Consider the following 17,780-nt stretch of genomic DNA (forward strand, 5'->3'; position numbering starts at 1 on the left):
GCCGCCCACCCCGGGCGCGACCAAGGCGAGGAGGAGCTGCGCTCTCTAGGACCCGAGGAGGGAGAGCTGCAGGGAGACGGAACCTCCAGCGGGTGCTGCCGCGAGCGGCCGGCCGAGGGGGCTGGAAATGAAAGTAAAGCGCTCCGGAGCCACATGGACCCAGCTGCCCGGGCGGCGGCGCCGGGAGCAGGATGCGGCCGCCCGTAATTAAATAGCATTTACTCTTATTATTACTAATAATAATAACGTAATCATACCTCTAGTCATAGCATACCATTTATCGGGCTCGGCGCAGGCCCGCGGGGAGCGCAGCCCGGCCGAGGTGAGTGCTTTGGCGCGGCGGAGCCCAGCGGGGCAGAGGCCGGGCCACCGCGTCCCCGGCGGCGCGCAAGGTTGGGGCGCGCGAGGCTGGGGCGCCGGGGCAGGGCCGGGCAGGGCCGCGCGCGGAGGAGGCGCGGGAAGCTCGGACCAGGCCACCTGGAAAGGCGGCTTTGCAAGAATAAAGCAATAGCACCTCCATTACCGCGAACTGGTTTTTTGAGGGAGATCTCTCTGCAGATTCCCGTACCCCTGCCCCAAAGTTTCAAAGTTATTGTGTGGCCGGGCACCTGCCGCCTGGGAGACTGGGTCTCCACTGCAGCCTCCAGGGGATGTCTTGGGATTTTTTTTTCTTCCGTGGTGTGGGGCAATCTCCCTTGGGTCTGGAGCTTTGGGGGGGGGTGCGTGGATGTTTTGCGGAACCCACTGCAAGGAGGTGGTCCGAGGCTGGCAGTTAGGGTCCCCCTTTCCTTTTGTATTCGCTTTGAATCTGCAGTGTCTAGAGGTGGAGGGGCCGCGGCGAGGGCCGGGGACAATGGCCGGCTGATGGGTTGCCCCAGTCGGTTACGGCGGCCACGCGAGTCCGGGGATCCGGGGCCTGCGGGCCCAGCCCTGGGGGAGGGGGCGGCAGGAAAGGGGGGCGCGGTCTGGGTTGGCTGAGCAGGAGGGCATTTCCGGTCGTGGCATCCGTCGCTGCGCTCTGAGGCCTCCGGGGTGGGCAGTAACCAGGCAGGGGATTCACGGGAACTGCTAGGTGCTTGGATTGTGGAGACTGAGGGGCGCCCTGGCAGGGCTGGGGGCCTTGGGGAAGCAGAGCCGATCCCGTCGCCACTGCCCTCGGCCGACAGAAGGTCCCCTCTGCGATCCATAACTCTTTTTCTTTCTAGCTTAGAAACCCTCAGGCTCAGATGTTTGTAAAGTTCCTGGGTTGAGGGTCCTTTGCAGAGACAAAGCTCCCTCCCCCCAACACCGCAGGAGTGGGAACGTGTAGAAAGAGTTCATTCTTGACAGAACAGGATGGTTGGGGTGCCAAAAGTACATTGATGGGGAAGACTGGGATCTGGAGGGGCTGGGGCTTCAAGTCGGGGGAACTGGGGGACCGCTGTAAAGTGATGGGGGATTGTGTCCCCCCCACCTTCGTTGTTAGCCAGGACTTAGGTGCTTGGACACAAGAATCAGAACCCCCAAGTTCTTTCCATTTTCCGGAGAGCCTGCAGTTCATCCTGTTTGATGAAAATAGCAGACAGAATGCAGATCCTTGAATTTTTACACAAATGCGATAATTATAGCACATTTAGCAACTATGTTGGACATGAAATTCCAGCAGAATCTTTCCCTCTACTACCAAGCCTCCCCCCACTGCAGACAACCATGCCCTCCCTCCCTGATGTCTCCGTGCTTCTTTCTCCCATAGAAGTCTGCTGCAAGCTAGACATGATGCTAGGCCCAAACCTGGGTGAAGCAGGTTCTAGAAGGAGTGTGTGTGTGTGTGTGTGTGTGTGTGTGTGTGTGTCCTGAGCTCTTCTGCCTGTCATGCAGCTAAGTCAGGTAGACGTTTAGCCATCCTTGTTTTCCAGATTAGAGAATTGGGTATCTTGTTGGAAATGTACACAAGAGAGCTAGGATTCCTAACTAGTTGTCTGACTCCAGAGCTCCATTTCCAGGAGGGAGCTCTCAGGATGAGAGAGTGTCTTTATGGTTCTGAGGTTGCCATAAGGTCTGTTTAAATGGTTGGTGTGAACTCTAACCAATTTAGGTAGGACAGTTCAGAATGTGGCTTGCTGAGTTTGGGTTTTTGTTTTGTTTGTTTGTTTGGTTGGGTTTTTTTTTTTTTTTTTTGGCTGTTGAGTTCAGTGGTATGATCTTGTCTCTTGGGCCTTATTATATATGAGACAGTACAATCATCAGCGGGTTTGAGACCCTTAAAGTGATAACATGTGTGTAGTATTTTGTGTGTGTGTGTGTCTGTGTGCATGTGCACGCGTGATAGGTCTGATACACATCTCCCAGCACTCCGGAGTTAGAGGCAAGAGAATCGTGACTTCCAGGCCAAGTTGGGCTACCTAGTAAGACCTTGTGTTTTTCTGTTTTGTTTTTAGTTTTTCAAGATAGTGTTTTTTTTTTTTTTGTTTTTTTGTTTTTTTGTTTTTTTGTTTTTTTTTTTTCTGTGTAGTTTTGGCTGTTCTGGAAATCGATCTGTAGACCAGGCTGACCTTGAACTCAGAAGTCCTCCTGCCATACCTGACTTGAAACCTGTCTTAAAGAAAAAAAGGGGGTAGTGGTAACTATGGGGTGCCTTAGTGGTTAACTACTCCTGCAGAGGACCTGAGTTCATGTCCCCGCGCACCCGTGTCATGCAGTTCACAACTGCCCGTAAACGTCAGGTCCAGAGGATTTGACACCCTCTCTGCCTCTACCTGCACTTGCTCTGGGGATCGCGTGCGCACACACATGCACACACACACACACATATAAAATTAAAAAATAAAAAAATAAAATCTTAGTTAGGCATGATCCACACCTTTAACCTTAGCACTTGTGAGGCAGACACAGAGACAGGCAGATCTCTGAGTTCAAGGCCAGCCTGGTCTACAGAGTAAATTCCAGGATAGCCTGGGCTACACAGAGAAACTGTCTCAAAACAAAACAACCAAACAAAGAAAGAAAGAAAGAAAGAAAGAAGAAAGTATGGAAAGTATGTGTGTTTATATGGTGCTTTTAGTTCTTGTTAAGTTCATTTATGACAAAATGCCTTTCTCATCTGTGAGCTCATCTGTCCATCCTAGCAAAACATCAAGTAGACATTTTCTTCCTCATCACCTTTTTTTTTTTTTTTTTTTTTTTTTTTTTTTTTTTTTTTTAATATATTGGGCTGGGGAGATGGCTTGGAGGTTGAGAGCATGGTTGCTCTTCCAGAGTACTGAGGTTCGATTTCCAGCACTCAGTTGGTGATGCACAGCTGTCCTTAACTCCACTTTCAGGGGATCTAAAACCTCTTCTGGTCTCTGAAGGTACCAGGCACACAACATGGTTCACTAACATATTTGCAAGCAAAACAGCCACACACATAAAGTTTAAAAAATAAAAGTTTTATACCCATGTACTTACAGGGAGAGAGTGTGCATTCGTCATGGTGTGCGTACGGCCATCAGAACTTGACGGAGTCCATTCTTTTCTACTGTGTGAGTCCGTGGGGTCAAACTCAGGTTGCCACCTCAGACTTGGTGGCAAACACTTTTACCCACTGAACCGTCGTGCTTGTCGTGGGGTAGGCGTTTTCCAATCCTTCTTTTCCAGATGAAGAGTGTAAGGCTTAGAGAATTGGATGTCTTGCTAGAAATGGCCATAGGGCCCCTGAGTAGTTTCCTATCTCTGAATATTCCCTTTCCCAGAGTCCTGTGCACCCTGGCAAGTCAAAAGTCTCTCTAGTAAGCTGCCATGAGGCAGGTCTGGGTCTGAGCTCCTTGTAGTCTGGCTGGAAATAGAAAGGGAAATTTAGTAAGAAAACAGGCGCTGAGAGATGGCTCGGTGGTTAAGGGCCTAGTCCTGAATGAGTGCCAGGTTCAGGAAGAGACCCTGTAGGGACGGACACGCGGCGCTCTCTTCTGGGGTTTGTGCTTGCACACAGGTGTGGCCATCCACACACGTGCATACATGCATACACACAATGAGTCTTTTAAGACTGAAACCAAGAACTTCAGAAGAAAAGAGAGTTCTGGCGGTTAGTGCACTAAGAGGAGGCACGATGGCGCCTGGAAGTGTCGAGGACAGTTTCCTGTAGGAGGTAGAGCATGGGATGAAGGGGCGGGGCGCTCAGCCAAGGTGGAGGACATGGAAGGAAGGAAGGCTCAGTTAACTTCTGTTATTTCTGTGCAGGGAGACTGACATTGTCTATCTTTAAAGTTTTTCTTAGCCGGGCAGTGGTGGCGCACGCCTTTAATCCCAGCATTTGGGAGGCAGAGGCAGGTGGATTTCTGAGTTCAAGGCCAGCCTGGTCTACAGAGTGAGTTCCAGGACAGCCAGAGCTACACAGAGAAACCCTGTCTCAAAAAACAAAAAACAAAAAAAGAAAAAACAACAAAAAGTTTTTCTTTAATATTTAAAAAAAATTTATCTATTGTTTTGTTTCTATCGAGTCAGGGTTTCTCTACGTAGCTCTGGTTGTCCTGGAACTCACTCTGTAGACCAGGATGGCCTCGAACTCACAGAGATACACCTGCCTCTGCCTCTGCCTCTGCCTTCCCAGTGCTGGGACTAAAGGCATGTGCTGCCACCACCCGGCTCTAAAAATTATTTTTTGACTTAGATTTTATCTGATTGTAGTTTGTGAGGGTGGGCACTTGTGGCTGGATTTTATTGAAGAAGATACTAGGAGACACCCAGGCCTCTCTGACTGTTCTATCAAATGTGCTCATGCCTTCGTCTCCACTGTCATGGAAACAAAAACAAAGGCCAGGAAAGTAGGAACTGGCAAACGCCACAGCCATAGGGCTTCACATGGGAAGGTTAGCAGGTGCTTCAAGGCCAGAGTTCTCCTGAGGTGTCTGAATTCCCCCATCCCACAGAAAAGGCAGCAGGGCTGTAGAGAGCATAGTCTGAGGTGTGGAAATCTGAGTAATTCTAATCTTTAGGGGCTCTTGGGGCCCTCGATTATCACCCTGGAAGAGCTTGGAGCTTGGGCACGAGACAGATAGGGACCATTAACCTGAGCTTCCCATGGATGGGAACTGGCTCTGATCCTGCCTCTGCCTCCAGCCATGGTGGACGTGCCAGGAGGACACACTCAGCCATTATGTTGTCAAATTGAATTATCCCCCAGTGTGGAGGAGGCAGGCTTATTCCGCCTGGGGTGCAAGGTCTTCCTAGAAGAATTTCTATGTGAATGCTTGAAAGATAGAATAAGAAAGGCCAGAGAGAAGCCATTCCGAGCACAGACGGAAGCAGCGACAGGTAAAGCCTGAGGAATGAGTCACCTGGTGCAGCCACAGTGTAGGGACCACAGTGTGTTCCAGTTGAAGTCTGCCTCTGTTCTCACTAAGTAGCCCTGGACCTGGCTGTGGAGACCAAGTTGGCGTCAGTTTCCCAGTGACCCTCTGACCCTGGCTGTCAAGTGCTGGGGTTGCAGGCATGTGCCAGCATGTTCCGATGAGTCCTGAGGTTTGCTGCTGTTTGGTAGTAATCCAGAGAGCTAAATGAGAGAGCTAGAAGGTCAGGGCTTGGGAGGTGGCTCACCCGTTAGAGCACCTGCTGCCCTTTTAGAGGACCCAAGTTTGGATCCCACCACCCATGTTGGGAGGTTCACAACTAAATAAGTGTAACTCTAGTTTTAAGGGATCAGTGTCCTCTTCTGGCTTCCATGGGCACCAGCACTTGGGAGCACATACATATATACATATATGCATATATGCATATATACACACATGCACATATGTACATATGCATATATACATATATACATATATGCATAATTTAACATCAGACTTTAAAAAATAGAGAGAAGGAGTCCGACAGTGGTGGCACATGCTTTTAGTCCCAGCACTTAAGAGGCAGAGGTAGGCAAATCTCATGAGTTCAAGGACAGCCTGGTCTACAGAGGGTGTTCCAGGACAGCCAGGGATACACAGAGACCTTGTCTTAAAAAAAGAAAGAGAGAAAGGGAGGGAGAAGGAGAAAAAGACAGGGAAAGAGAGAAGAGAGAACTAGGCATGACAGAATTCCTCATTTAACCGCAGTATTTGGAGGCAGAAGCCGGCAAATTTCATCCTGGTCTACAGAGGGAGACTCTGTTTGTTGTTGTTGTTGTTTGTTTTGATTTTGTTTTTTTAAAGATTTATTTACTTGTTTTATATGAGTACACTGTAGCTGTCTTCAAACACAACAGAAGAGGGCATCAGATCCCATTACAAATGGTTGTGACCTACCGTGTAGTTGCTGGGAATTGGACTCAGGACCTCCAGTGTAGACCTGAGACACAGAAGGTGGGCTGTCCGCTGGGGAGGGCTGGCTGCACTCTGAAGTGGGTTGAAGCGACAACTCTGTCAGCTCCGGAGGCCATCACGGGGCCGACTCCTTTCATCGTATTTACTGGTGCAGAGCCAACAGGCTCGTTTTCCTTCCTGTGACAGCACCAGCACAGAACTACTTCCACCTTATGTGTATTTCCCAGAGAGTCTGTTTCTGTGCAGGCAGGGGATGGCTTCTGCAGGGGTTTGTTAGCACTGCTGAGAGCCCACTGGGGATGGAATACGGCATTTCTGTCTCCAGGACCCATCTTCTCTCCAGCACCATCTAGGTGACTTCTTTGGGGACAATTCCAGAGCCTTCTATCAGAGGTTGGAATGGGAACAAGGACAGTGGCTGCCACAGACTACACAGTGCTTGGCTCTTTCTGTGCATCTAGTGTCTTATGCACTTAACTACTCCCTGGGGGAAGGCGGGTATCATTGCTGGACCCATTTTGCAGATGAGGAGCCTGAGGCTCAGAGAGACAAAGAACATTTCCACAATCATATAGCTGTCAATAGAGCAGACAAGCCAATAGGACTCTAGGACCCGAAGTTTTTTGGTAGGGTTTGTTTGTTTTGTTTTGTGTTTTGTTTTTGGCTTTTTTGTTTGTTTTTCAAGACAGGGTTTCTCTGAATAGCCTTTGGTGTCCTGGAAATGCACTCTGAGGACCAGGCTGGCCATGAACTCAGTCAGATCTGCCTGACTCTGCCTCTCGAGTGCTGGGACTAAAGGTGTGCCTGGTCTTGTAGGGTCTTATGTAAACCAGGCTGGTCTTGCACTTACTGCATAGCTGAGGTCAGACCTGAATTCCTAATTGTCCCGCCTCTATTCCAAGTGCTGGGGAGATGAATGACTCAGTCAGTAAAGTGCTTGCCAGACAAGCGTGAGGATCTGAGCTTGATCCCCAGCACCATAATAAAGAAGCTGGGTGCAGAAGGCCGCGGATAAGAACATTTGTGGCACAGTCCTGAGGAGTTTGGGTCCCTGCACTCATGTAACAAGCTGCTGTCCTTGCAGACTCCCATAACCTCAGGTCTGAAGAGGATTACTGGTGCTTACCAGCATCCAGCTTAGCCAAGAAACTGTGAGCCTCTGGTTCAGAGAGAGAGAGAGAGAGAGAGAGAGAGAGAGAGAGAGAGAGAGAGAGAGAGAGAGAGAGAGAGAGACCCTGCCTCAAAGAAGCAGAGTGACAGACAAGGACCCCAGACAAGTGTGTTCCTGCTTCTACCCTATATCTACCCTACTGCTACCACTACTTCAACACCAAATCCTACCAACACCACTAACACCAATCCCAGACCCAGCCCTACCACTGACCCCAGCTCCACTCCTACTTTCACTGTTAACCTTACCCCAACCATAACCCTAACCCTAAGGCTAAGCATAACTCTAACCCTAACCCTAACCCTGTGAAACAGTTTCATCTTCCAATTGAAAACACCATAGGGGCAATTTTCTAGCATATCCATTGGAGGTATTAGGACCAACCATTTATACCTGGGCTAATAATGGAGATAGGGAACTTCTAACGCCTTCCTGCAAACACAGACGCTAAAGTGTAACAAAGAACAGTGTCCTATTAGTAAAGCCACTCCACACCCACTGTCAAGATTACTAGATTCGTGCACACACATCTAAAAGGTTGGTGCGGTGATGCATCTCTGTAATCTCAGCTATGGAGAACAGGAGACGGAAGGATCCTGGGACTTTCTGGCAGACAGTCACGACACACACCTGTGTGTGTCGCACCCTTTGAGAACCTGGCGACTGAAGTCTGTAACTGCCACATACAAGATGCCATTGGATTGCTTAGTCTCTTTCTTTTATTTGGGGAGGTGTCTAAGAATGGACCCCAGAGCCTCTGACTGCCACTGAGCAGTCCCCAGTCCCCAGCTGTAGCCCAGGTTGGCCTCAGATTCTTGGTACTCCTCCTGCTTCAGCCTCCCCAGTGCCCAGCCCAGTTCATCTCTTATCTTTCTAGACTGGTAACATTTTCTATCACCAAGATTTATTTAGTCATTTATTAAGTTATTTACAATAGGGGCTGATTTCCTGTATCTCGGCAATCCTTCAAAACATATGTCCCTGACTTTCAGAAGAAAATGGATGCTGTCAGTTTTCTTCTACCTCCAGAGGCTCTTGGGCCTAAAATCTGGCTCCAGAAGGGATCAGTAGCTTGTCTGGTTCTCTGAGGCCAGCAGCTGTCTCCTCCTGCCAGGTTGTGTTCTGAAGTACCAGTCAGGCAGGAGCCAGTCCGTGCTGTGGTGATGGTCCTGGACCAACCCTCCTGGGATTTCAGAAGTTACCTTGGAACAGCTGTTCTCTTGTTCCATCCCATGAGGTGCTGTTCCCCTACAGGTGGAGGGACACAGAGCAGGGTGGAGCATAAGTCTTGCCTTTCGTCCCTAAGTCCAGTGGCAGGCACCCCGGCAGTGCAACTACGGTATGTCACCATTCTCAGCCTCTCTCTCCCTTTCTGTGCCCTGTTTGGTGTGAAGGGCCAGAGATGGTTGTCAAAAGCTGTAAAGATCACCCAGTGTGAGTGCTTAGTAACCTCCAGAATGTTCCTGAATCTCCTCCATTCTCTGCCTCAATCCAGCCTGTATTGAGCCTCCTTGTGTTCTCAAATTCTTCTTGTCATCCGTCTTCATGCAACAGCCAAAGGGAGCTTCTTTTTTTTTTTTTTTTTTTGGTTTTTGGAGACAGGGTTTCTTCTCTGTGTAGCCCTGGCTGTCCTGGAACTCACTCTGTAGACCAGGCTGGCCTCAAACTCAGAAGTCTGCCTGCTTCTGCCTCCCAAGTGCTGGGATTAGAGGTGTGCACCACCACTGCCTGGCATAAAGGGAGTTTCTTGAAGTGAGGCCCTGTCACTCCTGCTGGATACAGACACAACATGGTCCTCTTTGTCCAGCGAGATTTGTAGCTCTCTGGTCACGCTGCAGCTGCTCCCGCCACCTCCTGCACCTTATTTGCCCCTTGTTTTTCCTGCACAGCTCGTTCTCTGCCTTCAGCTGGGTGCACACTAGTCCTCTGTCCTTCTGTGTCTCAAATGCGATGTCCTCTGAAGAGTCTTCACTCCCTCACCTACCACCTGTTTCTTCCTCTCTCTTGCCTCTGCCTGCCTTGTTCTGTGTGTTTAACACTGACCTATCATGTGAGTATGTCTGTTCATGTGTTTGCAGATCTACATATGTGTACAAGCATGTGTACATATGTGGGCAGGTTCATGTGTTAGTCCTCAGGAGCCATCCATCTGAGGCAGGATTTCATGTCCTGGAGCTCACCTAGGAAGCTGGAGTGGGTGGCCAGTGAACCCCAGGAACCTAACTGCAATCTGCCTCCCCAGCTCTGGGATTATAAACATGCATCACTGTGCCCAGCCTTTTTAAATTTTTAATTCATTTATCTTACATGTATGAATGTTTTGCTTGCCTGTATATAAGTGTGTCATGTATCAGGTCCCTTGGGAGTGTTCTTACAGACTGTTGTGAGCCACCGTACGGTGCTGGGATTGAACCTGGTTATATCTACAAGAGTCACAAGTCTCTGCGAAGCTCTCTGCTCTCTCTGTGAGCAGCTTTTAAATGTGGGTTCTGGGAATCAGGCTCAGGTCCTTGTACCTTTTTTATGTACTGAGCCATCGTCCCAGACCAACTTGTCACCTGTTTTTCTGCCTGCTCACCCGTGGTGAAGATCTGCGAGGGCTGGGGCTGGAGAGATGACTCAGTGGTTAAGAGCACATACTGCTCTTGCAGAGGACCTGGGTTCGAATCTCATCACCCACATGGTAGCTCACAACCATTCATAACCCCAGTTCTGTGGAACCCAACAGACATCCATGTGGTGCACATACATGTATACATTTAAAAAGTTCACACGTAAAGTAAAATAAATAAATCTTGAAAAAAAAAAACTCTGTAGGGCAGGGGGTTATTAACTGTGTCCCAGTACTGGTGACAGGACAGTCCCTTTCAGGTGAGCACTGTTTATGTATTGAATAAAAATAGCAAGTTGGCCATGGTTCTTACCAGAAAAGAGTGGCCTAGTCCAACACTGCAGGATCAGTACTGACTGAAGCACTCGGTGCAGCGGAAAATACATCCTGACCTGCTCTGGAGAGACATGAGAGTCCTGCCACCAGGTACGGCCAGCTCCACCTTACAGGTAATGAAACTCAGAGACATGCCCTCAAAGCAGTGTGGAACAGTGATGGGATTTAATCCCAGGGCCGATGGCCACTGTCATAGCCTGCCTTCCTGTTGCCGCTGGGCACCAGAGTAGGCAGTGCACCACAATGGGTCAGAAATCTCTTCCCTAGCAGGGGCAGTAAATGACTAACTACTCGGAGCATGGGAAGACAGTGTATGGCATTGGGGTCACTCTTTTTTTTTTTTTTTTTTTTTGTTTTTTTTTTTGTTTTTTTTTTTTGTTTTGTTTTTCGAGACAGGATTTCTCTGTGTAGTCCTCCTGGCTGTCCTGGAACTCACTCTGTAGACCAGGCTGGCCTCGAACTCAGAAATCCGCCTGCCTCTGCCTCCCAAGTGCTGGGATTAAAGGCGTGTGCCACCACTGTCCGGCCATTGGGGTCACTCTTGAGTGGTGACTTCTGGGCAATTTATGTTTGTTTGTTTGTTTATTTATTTATTTAGGTTCTTCGAGACAGGGTTTCTCTGTGTAGTCCTGGCTGTCCTGGAACTCACTCTGTAGACCAGGCTGGCCTCAAACTTAGAGATCCACCTGCCTCTGCATCCCAAGTGCTGGGATTAAAGTCGTGCACTCCCACCAGTGATGACCTGATGCTCTCTTACAATTTCCAAGGGTGACCTTCTGCTACTCTTACTTCATTTCCTCTTTAAGCTTAAATGACACCTTTATTAAAAAGTTGTCAGGGGCTGGAGAGAGGTCTCGGTGGTCAAGAGCACCGCTTGATTTACCAGAGGACCCGTAGTTTGGTTCACAGCACACAAGTCATTCAGGTGGTTCACAACAGTCTCTAACTCCAGCACCTGCGGCCTTCTCAGGCAGCTCAGTTCTCTTGTCCATGCCTATACTCTGATACAGATACCTAAAAATAATGAAAAATAAGTAGTAAAACCATAACAAGTTGTCATGCGTGGTGGCACCACCCAGCATTTGAGAGATGGGTCTTGTGAGTTCAAGGCCAGCCTGGTCTACATAGTGAATTCCAGGCCATCTAGGAATACATAAAGAAATCCTGTCTCAAAAAAAGATGTCCAGTTTCAAAGAAAGCAAACTGCAGGCTGCCGAGGCCTGTGGACACTGTTTTACACTCGCTTCGTAACCTACTTTCTTGGTGGGGTTTTAGGGGAGGTGCCAGCAGCTTGGCCTTCCTCAGCAATAGTGTAGCCTTGGGCCAGCCCTCATCCAGTCTAAGCCTTATTGTTCTGTGAACAATGGGATGATAAACCCCACTTTTGAGATGATTGTGGACGCAAACGATTCTTTTGAACCGAGCCTTTTGTTTCAGTGTCTTCTAGATCACAAGTAAAATATATGGGATTGCAAGGAGAGACAGTTCTGTCCTCCCGATGGACTTTGTGTGTGTGTGTGCATGCCATTCATGTATATATGCATGCACACATGAAGTGTGTGTACACATGTTTGCGTATATGTGTTGATGTATGTGTATGGTGTTTCTGTGTACATGAGGAGGACAGGTGACAACCTTGGGTGACATTCCTATGAGTCGTCTACTTTTCTTTATGTGTATGAGTGTTTGCCTGCATGTGTGTATGTGTTTGTACCACACGTGTGCTTGGTGACTGTTGCAGAAAAGGGATCCCCCAGAAATGGAGTTACAGGCCATTGTGTATGGGTGCCACCATTCCAAATGGGTGCCGGGAGCCGAGCCTGGATCATCTGTTAGAGTGGTGAGCGCTCTTAACCACTGAGCCATTTCTTGAATCTCCTGTCCCACTGCCCCATTACTGGGATTACAAGTGTGTGCCAGTATGCCCAACTTTTTTTTTTCATGGTTCTGGGTCCTCGTGCATATAAGGTGTGCACTTTACTGACCACATGTCTCCCCAGGCCTAGCCGTCTTCATTAGTTCTTTCAGTAAGGTTTGCTGGTGTGTCTAGTGTAGCTTCTGTTTGAAGTGATAAGCAGGAACTCTTTTTTATCTGCAGGAACTGAGATGCAGTCAGAAAGGAACGCAGTGTTGCTGGCCACATGTAACTCAAGGGCGTGACCACAGTGCATTGCCTATGTTCATAGTTGGGGGCACTGCTAGCTGTCAGGAGGGGTTTTCTCATCTCCATTCATAGTCCCTGCTGTAGATCTTCTTAACATGTTGATCTGTGGAAATAAAGCGTGCCCCTCCCTGGCATCCATGGGACAGGGAGGCCAGTAGTGGGCAGACATACTCAAGGACTATGGGTACTTATCAAGAGATATGTGTGGGCCCCAGATTGCTGGCTGGTAGGGTTGAGGATGGAGCAGTGAAAATTTTCCTGCTCTGACTGGGGAAGCCATCGAGGCTCACTGCTGCCAAGTGTTGTCAGGCATGACGGAAGCTCTGGTGGCAAGTGCATGGTATGTGGCCAGCCTGCATTCTGGAGGGACTTCAGCTCTTTAGCTAAACCTGAGGTGGTGTATGTATGAAGGCAGGGTGAAGACAGCCTGTGGGAGACCTATGTTGATGGGGGAAGTGATAAAATGGACCCCAGGGCCAACTTCCAGGGTTCAAATCCCAGCTCTGTCAATTCTCACAGGGCTACCCCAGCAGGCTGTTACACCCCTCTGTGCTTCTGTTTCCTCATCTACAAAATAGGGCTGTAACTGTTACTTTTTACAGAGTACTGTAAAGACTAAGGTGATATCTCAGGCTCTGGCAGGAGAAAGTGTGTCGGTGATGACTAATGTCAACCTACTCAGTCTTGTCCTGGGCCCCTCTGACCACTGGCTTCTAAGCACTGTTTCTCTGGGCTTCTCAGAGATGAGTGCAGCTTCTGCCTCAGGAGCTGTAACTGAGGAGTCGGGGACAGACACATGATTGCAATCAGCTAGGACAAGCATGGTGGTTTATAACAGGCATAGAGCACTGAGCTTGGGTGGAGTTGGGAGAGAAGCTTCCTGGTAGAGGAGATACCACAGTTGAGCTTTAAAGAAGCACTGGATCTGGAGGATGCCCCATTCAGAGGAGGCAACCTGATGCTCCGCCATTGCTGGTGTGTGACCTTCCAGGCCTTGCCACGGGACCAGGGGAGGCCAAGCATGTCCTGCTGTGCTGCAGATACCAGCTAAAGAATGTAGACTTTGTCCTCTTGGTAAGGGAGTCACAGGAAGTTTTATTTGTTTGTTTAACTTGTTATTCTTGAGAAGTTGCAAAAATTGTACAATGAGTCCACTTTACCCAGCTTTCCCTAACAGTGGCATCTTTTGTAGTTGATATATATTATTAAAGCCAGAGAACTAGCCTTGGTACATTACAACACGACAGCTTATTCAGGTCTCACAACATAGTGACTCTGTGTGTGTGTGTGTGTGTGTGTGTGTGTGTGTGTGTTCAACACACATACATTTGAGAGATTTTGAGAAGGGGAATGGCATTGGTGTATGTATTAAGCAGATGTCCCTGGCCCCCCAAGTGGGAGCAAATTGTAGGGGTTCGCTGGTAAGAGATGGTATTGTCCCATGAGATGCATGTGGTCGGAGAGAGGGAAGCTGTGGAGGTTCTCGCCAAACATCAAGAGATGCTTAGGAGGTTAAAGGTGGCAGGGACTAGGGTCTAACGATACCAGATGACAGTCAGAGCTCTGTCGAGAACAGTGAACAAGAATGGAGGAGGGGGAGGGGGAAGGGAGGAGATACTACATTCAGTCTGGAATGTGTTTAGTGGGAAGAAGCCAAGTACAGCTGGGATGAACATGAAGATTTTGTCGACATAGAATTAGGGTGGTGTTTTTGGTTTTGGATTTTGCTGTGGAGCCTTGGTTATCCCGGAACTTGCTCTGTAGACCAGGCTGGCCTCAAACTCAGAAATCTGCCTGCCTCTGCCTCCCAAGTGCTGGGATTAAAGGCGTGTGCCACCACTGCCGGCTGGCCTTTTTTATTATTAGTTTTATTTTATGAGCATGAGGTGTAGATCTGTTCACTATATGAGTGCAGTGCCCTCAAAGGCCAGAGGAGGGCATCAGAGCACCTTGAGCTGGAGTTTCAGATAGCTAGGACCAAGAAGGGGCTGGGAACTGAAACCTGGTCAGCTGGAAGAGCCACCAGTGCCCTTATCTGCTGGGCCATTGCTTCAGCCCCTTGAGCATAGGTCTGAGTGTGGGTGGTGGGTTCTAGTTAGAGGGCCCACAATGTAGAGGTCATAGATGGGCCTGGGCAGCAGACATCCAAGGGCTGCTACCCAGAAGGTGAAGCTGAAAGTCTTTACTGCTGAGGACGGGTACACTTGGCAGGAGGGTGGATTCTTGAGTCACCAGCATGACTCATGAGATCATGAACTGCAGGAGCTCGTCTGGGGACTGCATAGAAAACAGGAGTACTGTCCCTTCCATGGAGTTTCAGGAATATTGGCCTTGAGCCCCAGGGAAAGAAAAGCCCGCCAACAGAGACAGCAGAAGGATCCTAGAGGTGTTCGGAAGGATGCCGCAGATGCAGCACTGAGGCCAGGAAGAGGCAAGTTACAAACAAACAAACAAACCTGCTACCTCAGCAGCATGGAGGGCCCTGGTTAGGAAGCCACTTGGCTAAAGGTATGAAGTGGAATTAGGTGAGAGCTAGCTGCTGTGTTAGGGTATTGAGTGAGTCAGGGTGGTGATGTATGTAGTCAACTCTTGCTTTAACTGTAGTTGGGGGCAGGGGTGGGTCATCATGGATGGTGCCTAAGGGAGTCAGAAGTTACTGTGAGCCAGGGGAGACTGGAGCATGGTGGTGGATGGATGGGTCCTCCAGCTCAGCCTGCTTACTTGACAGAAAAGGTGACGGTCATGTGCATAGGCTCTAGGGCCAGGCTGCCAGGGTTGGTGTTCCATATACCAACTCTGTCACTGTGGATGAGGCAGTTAGTGTTTCGTACCCCTGATGACCTCTGCAGAGTGGGGACTGCTAACACTATCTGCCTTAGAAAGGTGTTGTGGAGCTTTAAGGGAGCAAGGTGCCCAGGACAGCCTCGGCCCCATGGGAGCACTATGCAGGTGGGAGCACTACGCAGGTGGGAGCACTACGCAGGTGGGAGCACTACTGTGAGTGCCATCTCTTTGGGTGAAGGTCTTCTTTTATTTATTCATCTGTAAAACAGCTGGGTGAACGAGCTGGTTATTCATTCATTTTACCACCATTAACTTACTCTGTGCCTGGACCATGAGAAGATCTTCAAGAGGCCGGCACAGTGCCTCTTGAACTGATGAACTGTGTCATGGTAATTAATCTCTTGTTCATTCTTACCTCCTCCCTGCCCACCCCCATCTTAGTGCTGGGATCAGAACCCAGAACCCTGACTTTGAATACCTGAGCTCTCAGGTTCCTGGTTCCCTCCTGCCTTACTAAGTCAGTCCCAAGTCAGTCATCTTACTTTGTATTTCAGATTTTGCCTGTGGAGGAAAAAAAAAAAAATCCAATCCCTGCTGTCTAGCAGACTTCAGTTTCTAGAGAAAATGAGTTATGGAGTATATTCTTTTTTTTTTTTTTTTTTTTTTTTTTTTTTTGGTTTTTGAGACAGGGTTTCTCTGTGTAGCCCTGGCTGTCCTGGAACTCACTCTGTAGACCAGGCTGGCCTCGAACTCAGAAATCCGCCTGCCTCTGCCTCCCAAGTGCTGGGATTACAGGCGTGCACCACCACTGCCCGGCCATAGAGTATATTCTTTTAAATGCCTCCTCTGCATGTGGGTGCTGGGAATCGAACCTGGGCCCTCTGGAAGAGCAGCCAGTGACTTCTATTTCTGAGCCATCTCTTCAGCCCTCAGTCCTGTGCTTGTTTTGTGTTGTTGCTGCTGCTTCTGGTGGGTTTGTGTGTTCAGTGAGATAAGATCTCAAACTGTAGTTCAGCCTAGAATCAGGCTCACTGTAAAGTAGTTGTCGTTGAGTCTGGCCTTAAACTCCTGGTCCTCCTGCCTCTGCTTCCAAAGCTGGGATTATAGGCATGTGCCACAACACCTGGCATGGAATATATACAATATATACATTATATATATATATATATAACTCTTGTATGTGTATGAGTGTGTATAAACGCAGGATGCATGTACCACAGTTGTGTGGCGGTCAGGGGACAACTTTAAAGAATCCATTGTCTCCTTCCACAGTGGGATCTGGGGATCAAACCCAGGGAGTCATCCCACAGGTGACTGTAATGCACAAAGCATTCTGAGACCTCTTTCTTTCTTTCTTTCTTTCTTTCTTTCTTTCTTTCTTTCTTTCTTTCTTTCTTTTTCTTTTTGAGACAGGGTCTCTATAAAGTCTTGACTGTCCTGGACTGTATTGACTAGGCTGGCTTCAAACTCACAGAGGTAGGGATTCACCTACCTCTGTTTCTTAAGGCCAGGATCAAGGGTGTGAACCACCACCCCAGCTTTGTTTAGGTTCAGGTATGGGTGGGAAGAGGGGATACTGAAAGGACCCCTCTCCTAGCTCTCATCCCTTGTAGCCCAGGGTTGGCCTGGGCCACCTACAGAGCTGGCCTCTGACCATGTGCTAGTTTGCTCTTAGCAGTACTGCCATGCTGACAGGGAGGAGTGGCTGAGGGCCCAGTAAGTGTTTGTTTGTTGCTAGACCTTTCTAGTAGCACAATTAAGAGCCCAGGGATCCTCCTTAACCAGTGTGCCCCTGGGTGGCTCTACCAAACCTCTATCTGCCATGTTGCTCTGTGAGATGAAGTCTATTTGTTAGTTTTATTCTAAGGCCTATATACACAACAGGGGACCCCTCAGTGACCCATGTAGACCCTGGGACTGAAATAGGAAGAAGAATTATCTGTCTCAAAAAACAAAAAAACCCAAGCAAACAAAAAAGATACTATCCTACATGGAATTATGCCAGACAGACATCTGCCTTGAGGCTAGGGACAGATGTCAAATACCCTATAAAAGCTGAAAGGGTCCACTTCTCTCATTTTTGAGGGCGGGTGTGATGACCTGAGATTTGGTGTTCTAGAATGATCTTCACTTGGCTGGCTGCATCATCTCTTTGCTTTTGTTTTTCTAGACAGGGTTTCTCTTTGTAGCCCTGGCTGTCCTAAAACTCACTTTGTAGACCAGGCTAGCCTCAAAGACCCACCTGTCTCTACCTCCCAAGTGCTGGGGTCAAAGGCGTGCCCCACCATACCTGGGTATGGCTGCAAATCTTATGAACTATTTGAACATTATAGCTTTATCTCTCAAATATTGGCTCATCACTCATGACTGTAACCTCAGGGACACACATCAAGAGTGACAAAAGGTGGCCATGAACCTTGGCCCATGATGCTAGGAGAACTCAAGAGCAGGTGGCCG

At 48.8% G+C, this 17,780-nt stretch overlaps 1 protein-coding gene across 1 annotated transcript in view; it reads left to right on the forward strand.

Moving 5' to 3' along the window:
- Window positions 1-17,780, forward strand: part of Zc3h7b (zinc finger CCCH-type containing 7B) — a 46,518-nt gene continuing 28,738 nt past the window's right edge. The window contains exon 1 of the mRNA XM_034516773.2: window positions 1-322. The gene's annotated coding sequence lies outside the window, so the exon portion shown is untranslated. The remainder of the gene's footprint in view (window positions 323-17,780) is intronic.

The sequence above is a fragment of the Arvicanthis niloticus genome, chromosome 13, assembly GCF_011762505.2.
Source record: "Arvicanthis niloticus isolate mArvNil1 chromosome 13, mArvNil1.pat.X, whole genome shotgun sequence".
Taxonomy (NCBI): domain Eukaryota; kingdom Metazoa; phylum Chordata; class Mammalia; order Rodentia; family Muridae; genus Arvicanthis; species Arvicanthis niloticus.